The following is a 7,146-nucleotide window of genomic DNA, read 5'->3' as shown; positions in this document are numbered from 1 at the left end:
CCCCAATTCCCCAGCGCTGTTCCCATCCCCCAATTCCCCAATAAAAATCTTAAAAAAAAAAGAAAAGCACTCAGAGAAAACTTCAGTACACAGTGTGACAATTAAGTTTGTGAGATTGTTGCAACGATGTTGCTAATGTTTTTGATATCAGAGGAATTATTCATTAAGAATTTGTACTAACTGTACAAACAGCTAACCAAGTTTGCTATTTGGAAGTGCTGAAAAGGCTGCGTGAAAAGGTTAGACAACCTGAATTTTTCCCCAACAATTTATGGCTCTTGAGTCACAACAATGCACCAGCTCACATGGCACTGTCTGAGAGGGAGTTTTTAGCCAGTAAACAAATAACTGTATTGGAAAACCCTCCCTACTCACCTGATCTGGTCCCTAGTTATTTCTTTCTTTACCCAAAGATACGAGAAATATTCAAAGGAAGACATTTTGATGACATTCAGGACATCAAGGGTAATACAATGACAGCTCTGATGGCCATTCCAGAAAAAGAGTTCCAAAATTGCTTTGAAGGGTGGACTAGGTGTTGGTGTCAGTGCATAGCTTCCCAAGGGGAGTACTTTGAAAATGATCATAGTGATATTCAGCAATGAGGTATGTAGCACTTTTTCTAGGATGAGTTTGCGAACTTAATTGTCCGACCTTTTGTATGGTTGGGTTGCTACAATGGGACCCTAGTAGTTATCTATTCTGGTAAGTTTTCTACAAAAACTCCATCACTTCATTATTTCCAGTGATGTTTCTATAAGACTGTGCTTTAAAATATCCAATATTTTTCCATAGCTTTCAGATTAATCCTCCCCATTATCTACAGAAACCTTAATGACACTCCAATTTTATCTATTAGCCCACATTTATTTTGAATACCTTGAAATTTTCCTGAGAATGCCATTCTATCACTCATTGGTTTTATTTCAATATGCCTCCACTCCCAGCATTGAATATTGTATCCCCATCCAGTCTGGACTGTTTCCTCCAACTATCAATATATTGTTTCTTGCACTGTATATTTATGTTTCTGAGCACTTATTACATTTAGATTTAATTTTCTGTTCACTTGTCTGCTTTCCCTATTATACCATAAGTTACTCAAGATGAGGAATTGTTATAACTGTTACACAGAAAATTTTTATAGTCTCAGGGTCTCCAAGGGCTTGGCATACAGTGTGCAGCATTTTTTTCTTTAAATGAAAGAAGGTAGGAAAGGAAAGAATAAAGAATGGAGGGAAGATAAATCAGTGAGAGTCTGTAGGATTTTCAGGAGAGTGAAGGACATGCTTCTTCTCTAAAGAAACTGAATGAACTGTCTAGCAAAGCCTAAGTTTCTACTATGATTGTTAGTGCCACACTTTATATCCAGCTTCATTTGAAAGGGAAAGTTGCCTGTTCATACATTCCATCCTGGTCTTCCACTCTTAAAATATCCAGACAGATTTCTCACTTCCAGAGAGATCTAATGGAAAACTTATCCTCTTTTAATAACAGTAGAGTTGACCAGCCACCCTTTTCCTTCTTAAAAGCAAGAATTATAAAGTATATTAGAGCACCAGCACATAAAAGAGAATTTTCATGATTAAAAAAAAAAGGAAAAGAAAAAACCCTGTCCCCTCCCCCCAAAAAACTAAATTTAGGAAAAAGAAGACTCCCCTAATTAACATATTTAGATGACTCTGAAAGATATACTCATATACACAAAGTAAGAACAGAATGCTACAAAAAACAGAAATCTCAAGAATCATGTAAGGTTTCATCAGATTACAAAATATGATTGTCAAAATGATAAACAATAGAATGATTTAAAAATGAAGATCTCTTATAACCTAAAACCAAAAAAAAGACAGAAAATACAGAAAAGAGATGACAATTTAGAAATCTTAACATTTAAAGCAGAGAAGTCATGAAAAGATCAGAGGAAATGGAGTGGAAAAAAATAAACTTATTAGTAATACCACATATTTTCCCTAAATTTGAAAGACATAAAGTTTCAGATTGAGAAGGTTCACAGATTGAACAGCAAATAAATGATTAGAAAACACTCATCCCAGAATATCCTAAAATTTCAGCTCCCCCAAATGAAGAAAATATATTAAAAGCTAAAGTCAGGTCATTTTTATGGACTGAAAATCACACTGGAAACAGACTTCTTATTAATGATATTGTTTGCCAGAGACAATGAAGCAATATATTTAAAATAATATTCTCTAAGAAACTAATTTTTAACCTCAGATTTATACCTAGGTAAAATACAGACCTTCTCAGACATGCAAGTATACAGAATATTTATTTCCTATAAACTCAGCTAAAGTCTTTTAAAGTGTGAGTGTAAAATGTGAATGTAAATGGGAGTTTAAAAGAAGAAAAAGAAAGAAAGAAGGGATAAAGAAAACTGAATCTAAACCAAGAAAGAGAGAGAGAAAATAGTTTGATAAAAATAATAGTAAAACATATAAAGAAACTAAGTCAAGACAGATAAAAAGTGTGTATTTTTTTATAAAAAGATTTATAAATGGTTACCATATTTCCATGTTTTGTTTTGTTTTCAATTTCAGGAATATTTTAAGATTTTGAACCCAGTGCAAAGGCTAGGGAAAGTGGAAAACCCTAAATTATTGATAAGACTATATGAAACAGAGGCCATTTCACTCACCCTTTTTCTTCTGCTTTAAATCTTCACAGTCTTTTGAGGGAAAGTTGTTCAACGCTTCTAACATTGTTTCTAACCTTTTTTTTAAAATGATGTGCTCACTTGAGAGATTTTTACATATATCCATGAATAATGGTATATTTCTCTCCCACCGTTCTATTATGCTTCGCTCCCCGTCATGTGCTGTCCTGTTGCTGAAGAAGAGTTGCTGGTAATCTATAATTCATAGCAGATTAATGGCTTTAACACAAAGTCTTCCAATAAATTATATTAGTATCATAATGGTTATTACTTAACAATTTAATAAAATCTTATATTAAAATGATACCTACATATGCATAAAACAGTAAACTTATATACTTTTAAGATTAAAATTAATTGAGATAAAAATAATTTATGTTACTCAATGGAGCACTAGTTTCTTACTTAAGGAAACGACCAAATAAATTGAAGTGCAAAACGAAAAAGATCCACGTGAAGCAGAGATTTCAAAATAAAACATGGTGTAGGGCTGGCCGAGTGGCTCAGTTGGTTAAGAGCTCGCTCAAGAGTTTGAGCTCTGAGCAACAGCAGTTCGAGTCCAGCCCGAGCTGAGCAGCCACTGAGCTGCCAACAGGTAGCAGGATGGCTCAGCTAAAAACAAACAAACAAACAAACAATAAATAAATAAATAAATAAAACATGGTGTAATTTAGTAGTTTATAAAAATGCAAACCACACTTTGAGACTAGGTTGCACTAGAATATATTGGTGACCCTATGTGATGTGAATCTGAGTTTCCGGAACAGATACACCCGTAATTTAAGTATGGAGAATTGGGAAATACCAGCCTCAGAATTTAAAAACATCAAAAGACAGAGATGTTTCTAAAAACTTCAGAAGATTGAGAAAACTTTATAATTTATCAATTTTATGGATTATAATAACACAATCTGGCTTTTCTTGATAGACTGATGGTTACCTGGAAGCCGTGCAACTTAATAGGATCTTTACTTTTTAACTTTTTGAGGACTAAATCAGATAAAATCACAAAAAATGGGCATTCAAGAAATGTTAGCAATTATTGTAATAATTATCCTCTTTTTATTTTCTCGGGATGCCTTTCTACTCGTTGTAGGAGGAAATGGAACAGGGAGAATATTTCCCACTAGTATCCAGGCTTGGAAAGAGATGCTCCCAAAATATGGAGTGCTTAAAAAGGCTTTGTAATTCTCAAATTAATAATTAAGGGATTTTTAAAGAAAAAAATTATTGCAGGGGCTGGGAAGATATTCAAAGAAGAGAAAACATGATCAATATAGCAGAGGATAGAAGCATGAAAGAAAGGCAAAAAGGGTATTAAAACCATAAAGTGTAAAATAAAATGGTACATATATGATCAAATATTCTCCACCAGTCACTTATAAACTGCAAAGAACTGAAAAAGGACTTTGGACACTCTGACCCTGGAAATTCAGGAAAAATGTAACTATAGGATATGTTTGGGGTAAAAATTAAGTGAGTTAATGCATAGGAAAACACTAGTACTCAAAATGTTAAGTAACAGGATGTTATCAGAGAATTTATTTAAATTATTAAATGAAATGTTGATATAAAATAATATCTAGTCTATGATACCAAAGATATTAATGTATGTCTCTATATTTTAATAGCTGTTACCTCCCATTGGTGGATACTAATTGCTTTTACTTTCTTCTCTTCTGCACGTGTATTTTGAAGTTTTGGCAATGCACTTGTATTAGATCTTTATTGAAAAAGACACCTTTTTTTGTTAAATGTGGAACAAACTGCTGATAAGGGAAATTGAGATTTGCCTTCTCTTATAAAGAAACTTCAGCTTTGATATTCAAAAGCCTGCTATTTCCCCTTTGTTTATTCATTTATTTGTTCACTCATTCATTTATTGACTTAACACATTCATTCAACCAAAAAAGACAAAGAATGAGTAAGCCAAAGTCTGTGCCTTTAAGAAGCTTGCAATATATTGGCAGAAACAGACCCTGTCCACCAATTATTATACTAATGCCAGGAACTTTTTAATCAAAGAAATTCTAGAAAAAAAGAATTTATCACTTGGGAGAAATTATCTTTCAAATGATATCATCATGAAGCCAGATCATATTCATCTGAAATTTTGTGATTCCTAGGAGAAAATAGCTGCCTATTAATGAAAAAATGAGAAGAAAAAAAAAAAACACAAGTAATGAAAGTAATGATAAAGGCATTTTGAAAGATGCTTGCAATTAGAATGAGCTAGGCAAGGAGAAAATGTCATGAAAATGGAGAATTTGCTTCAAATAAATTAAATCATCATGAAAACCCTCCGGATATAAATTAAACTTCTGTTGTTGCTTTGACTTTACAGCTTTTAGATAAATAGACTGTACAATACTCTCTTCAGCCTTAGTTACCATTGAGGGAATCTGATATTAAAATATCCTCAAGAGACTGACTAATGTTATGTGGTCACACAGAAATGAAACCTGCTTTCCTCTCCATTTATCTTGCAATTTTATATGAATGTGTCTCAGGACTTGGATTCATTTGTGATGTACCTGATAAAACCAAGGGACAGCCTCAGAGAGAAGTGGAAACTTACTCATTAAGATCAGGGTTCCCAGTCCAGCCAGCACTACCAAATTCAGCATCAGCAAGACGAAAGCAGCAAAGCACCACACTTTTGATGGAACACTATGGCCTGTGAGGAAGTATAGATTCAGGAAGACGACCTGAAGCGACACATTTTATGCTGCTTCCTCTTCCCTTCACCCCTCCACCCCCTGCCCCCCACTGTATAAGAGTATTAACTCTATTTTCTTTCTTTCTTTTTTTTTTTTTGTAATGAAAAAAATTTGCTTGCAAAGTTAAGCAGTCCTGGTTTATATTCAACCAATGTGAATACATCCCTATATTCACATCTAACACTAAAAACACTTAATTAAGTTAACGTGATTATAGGACATTCTGGATATTTTTATACACACTCTTTGGTTTGTAGTCTAGCAGTCTTCTTTTTTCCCCTCCTCCTTTCTTAATCTTGCTTTCGTTAATCTAATCCAATATATATATAAAACAAGTGTATTAATTTAAGTATTGAATTATTTTCATATTTATTGGCTATTTTGCTAGGTATTTTACAGTAACAAAAGTAATGTATTAAAATCTCTGAATTAAATTTATTTCAAATAAAATCTCCTTGAATCTCTAATAATTATTGCTTCATATATTTACCTCATATTTTTGAAACATATAGGTTTATGGTTCATAGATGTCTTTCATAAATCATGTATTTGCTCATTAGATAACATAGTTTTTTTCATAATTTAGTCTAGATTTAATATTTAATGGACTTTTTTCACTTGGTAACTTGAAAGTTTTACTTGTATATCTTTCTCTTTACACTAATTTCTTGCCCATAAACACATATTTTCCTTCTATGTTATGAAATAAGACACCAAGCCTACTCCCTTTACCAAAGTGCTCTAATCATTCACTGCTTCTGTTGCAATAAGATAATATTGATATATAATTACCAATCCCACTGTCCAACCTGAACTTTTATACCTTTATTCTCTGACTTCTTCTCTCTCCCTAACGTTTTACAGTGAGAATTTAGTAAAATTTGCTCTAGGTTATTCTAGATTTTCTCTTGCAATATATTTATTGCAGTGCAAAAATAATTTAGCACTTTTATTATAATTTTTATTATAGTCATTCCATTATCAGCTATTACTTTTTACTTGCCTCTAAAATTTCCCTTATTTTAAGATCTTATTAATTCCTGCGTGTCTGGAAATTTTCTTCAGTATTTTTCTCAGATGGCATGTACGATAAATTTTTATTTTGCTAAAATGGATGAATTATATATTTTCTGAATTTGGGATGAGTAAATGGCAGTTATTTCTTCTCCATGTTTACTCAGTATTAGAAGGTATCTAATTGTCCTTTAATTATTCCCTTGTTTATATATGTTCTTTTTCCTCTTTATGGAATCTTATTATTTGCATATTCAATCACTTAGCCTTATTATCCAAGTCCATCATGATTTTCATATCTCTTTAATTTTGAATAATCGCTTTTGTATAATCTTCCAGGACATTTAATTCGGCCTGTATAATCTTCACTCTCTCTTTTAATTCATTTACTAAAGTTGTTACAGTGAAATTTATGTTATTTCAATTTAAACTTTTGTGATGCCATAATTTAATATCTTAAATGATCTTACTATGTTGGTTGTTTAATTTGGTTATCTTTCTTTTCCAGGGATTATATTTTACTAGGCGCTTACTCTTTGGGATTTATGGCTTTTTCTCCCTCTTCTGGCCTCTGAGTCCCTTGAAATCAGTAGCTGTTTTTATTGGTTTTCCCTTAGTTTTATTTCCTGTTGGATTTGAGATCCAGCTTTGGAGTACTTTGAGATGCATCAAACCTATGAGTGATGGAAAGCTCACTTGTTTTTTTCAAGATGTGTCAATGGCATGCCAGGTGAC

At 32.5% G+C, this 7,146-nt stretch overlaps 1 long non-coding RNA gene across 1 annotated transcript in view; it reads right to left on the bottom strand.

Annotated features, from left to right (window-relative positions):
- Positions 1–2,665: 2,665 nt before the first annotated feature.
- Positions 2,666–7,146, bottom strand: part of LOC109375252 (uncharacterized) — a 6,371-nt gene continuing 1,890 nt past the window's right edge. The window contains exons 2-3 of the long non-coding RNA XR_002122537.1: positions 5,256–5,354; positions 2,666–2,872 (exon numbers count right to left, since the gene is read on the bottom strand). This is a non-coding gene — a long non-coding RNA (uncharacterized LOC109375252). The remainder of the gene's footprint in view (positions 2,873–5,255; positions 5,355–7,146) is intronic.

The sequence above is a fragment of the Hipposideros armiger genome, unplaced genomic scaffold (assembly GCF_001890085.2).
Source record: "Hipposideros armiger isolate ML-2016 unplaced genomic scaffold, ASM189008v1 scaffold_922, whole genome shotgun sequence".
NCBI classification, from domain to species: domain Eukaryota; kingdom Metazoa; phylum Chordata; class Mammalia; order Chiroptera; family Hipposideridae; genus Hipposideros; species Hipposideros armiger.
Note: the sequence above shows the minus strand (reverse complement) of the source record. Positions and strands in the feature narration are given on the sequence as shown.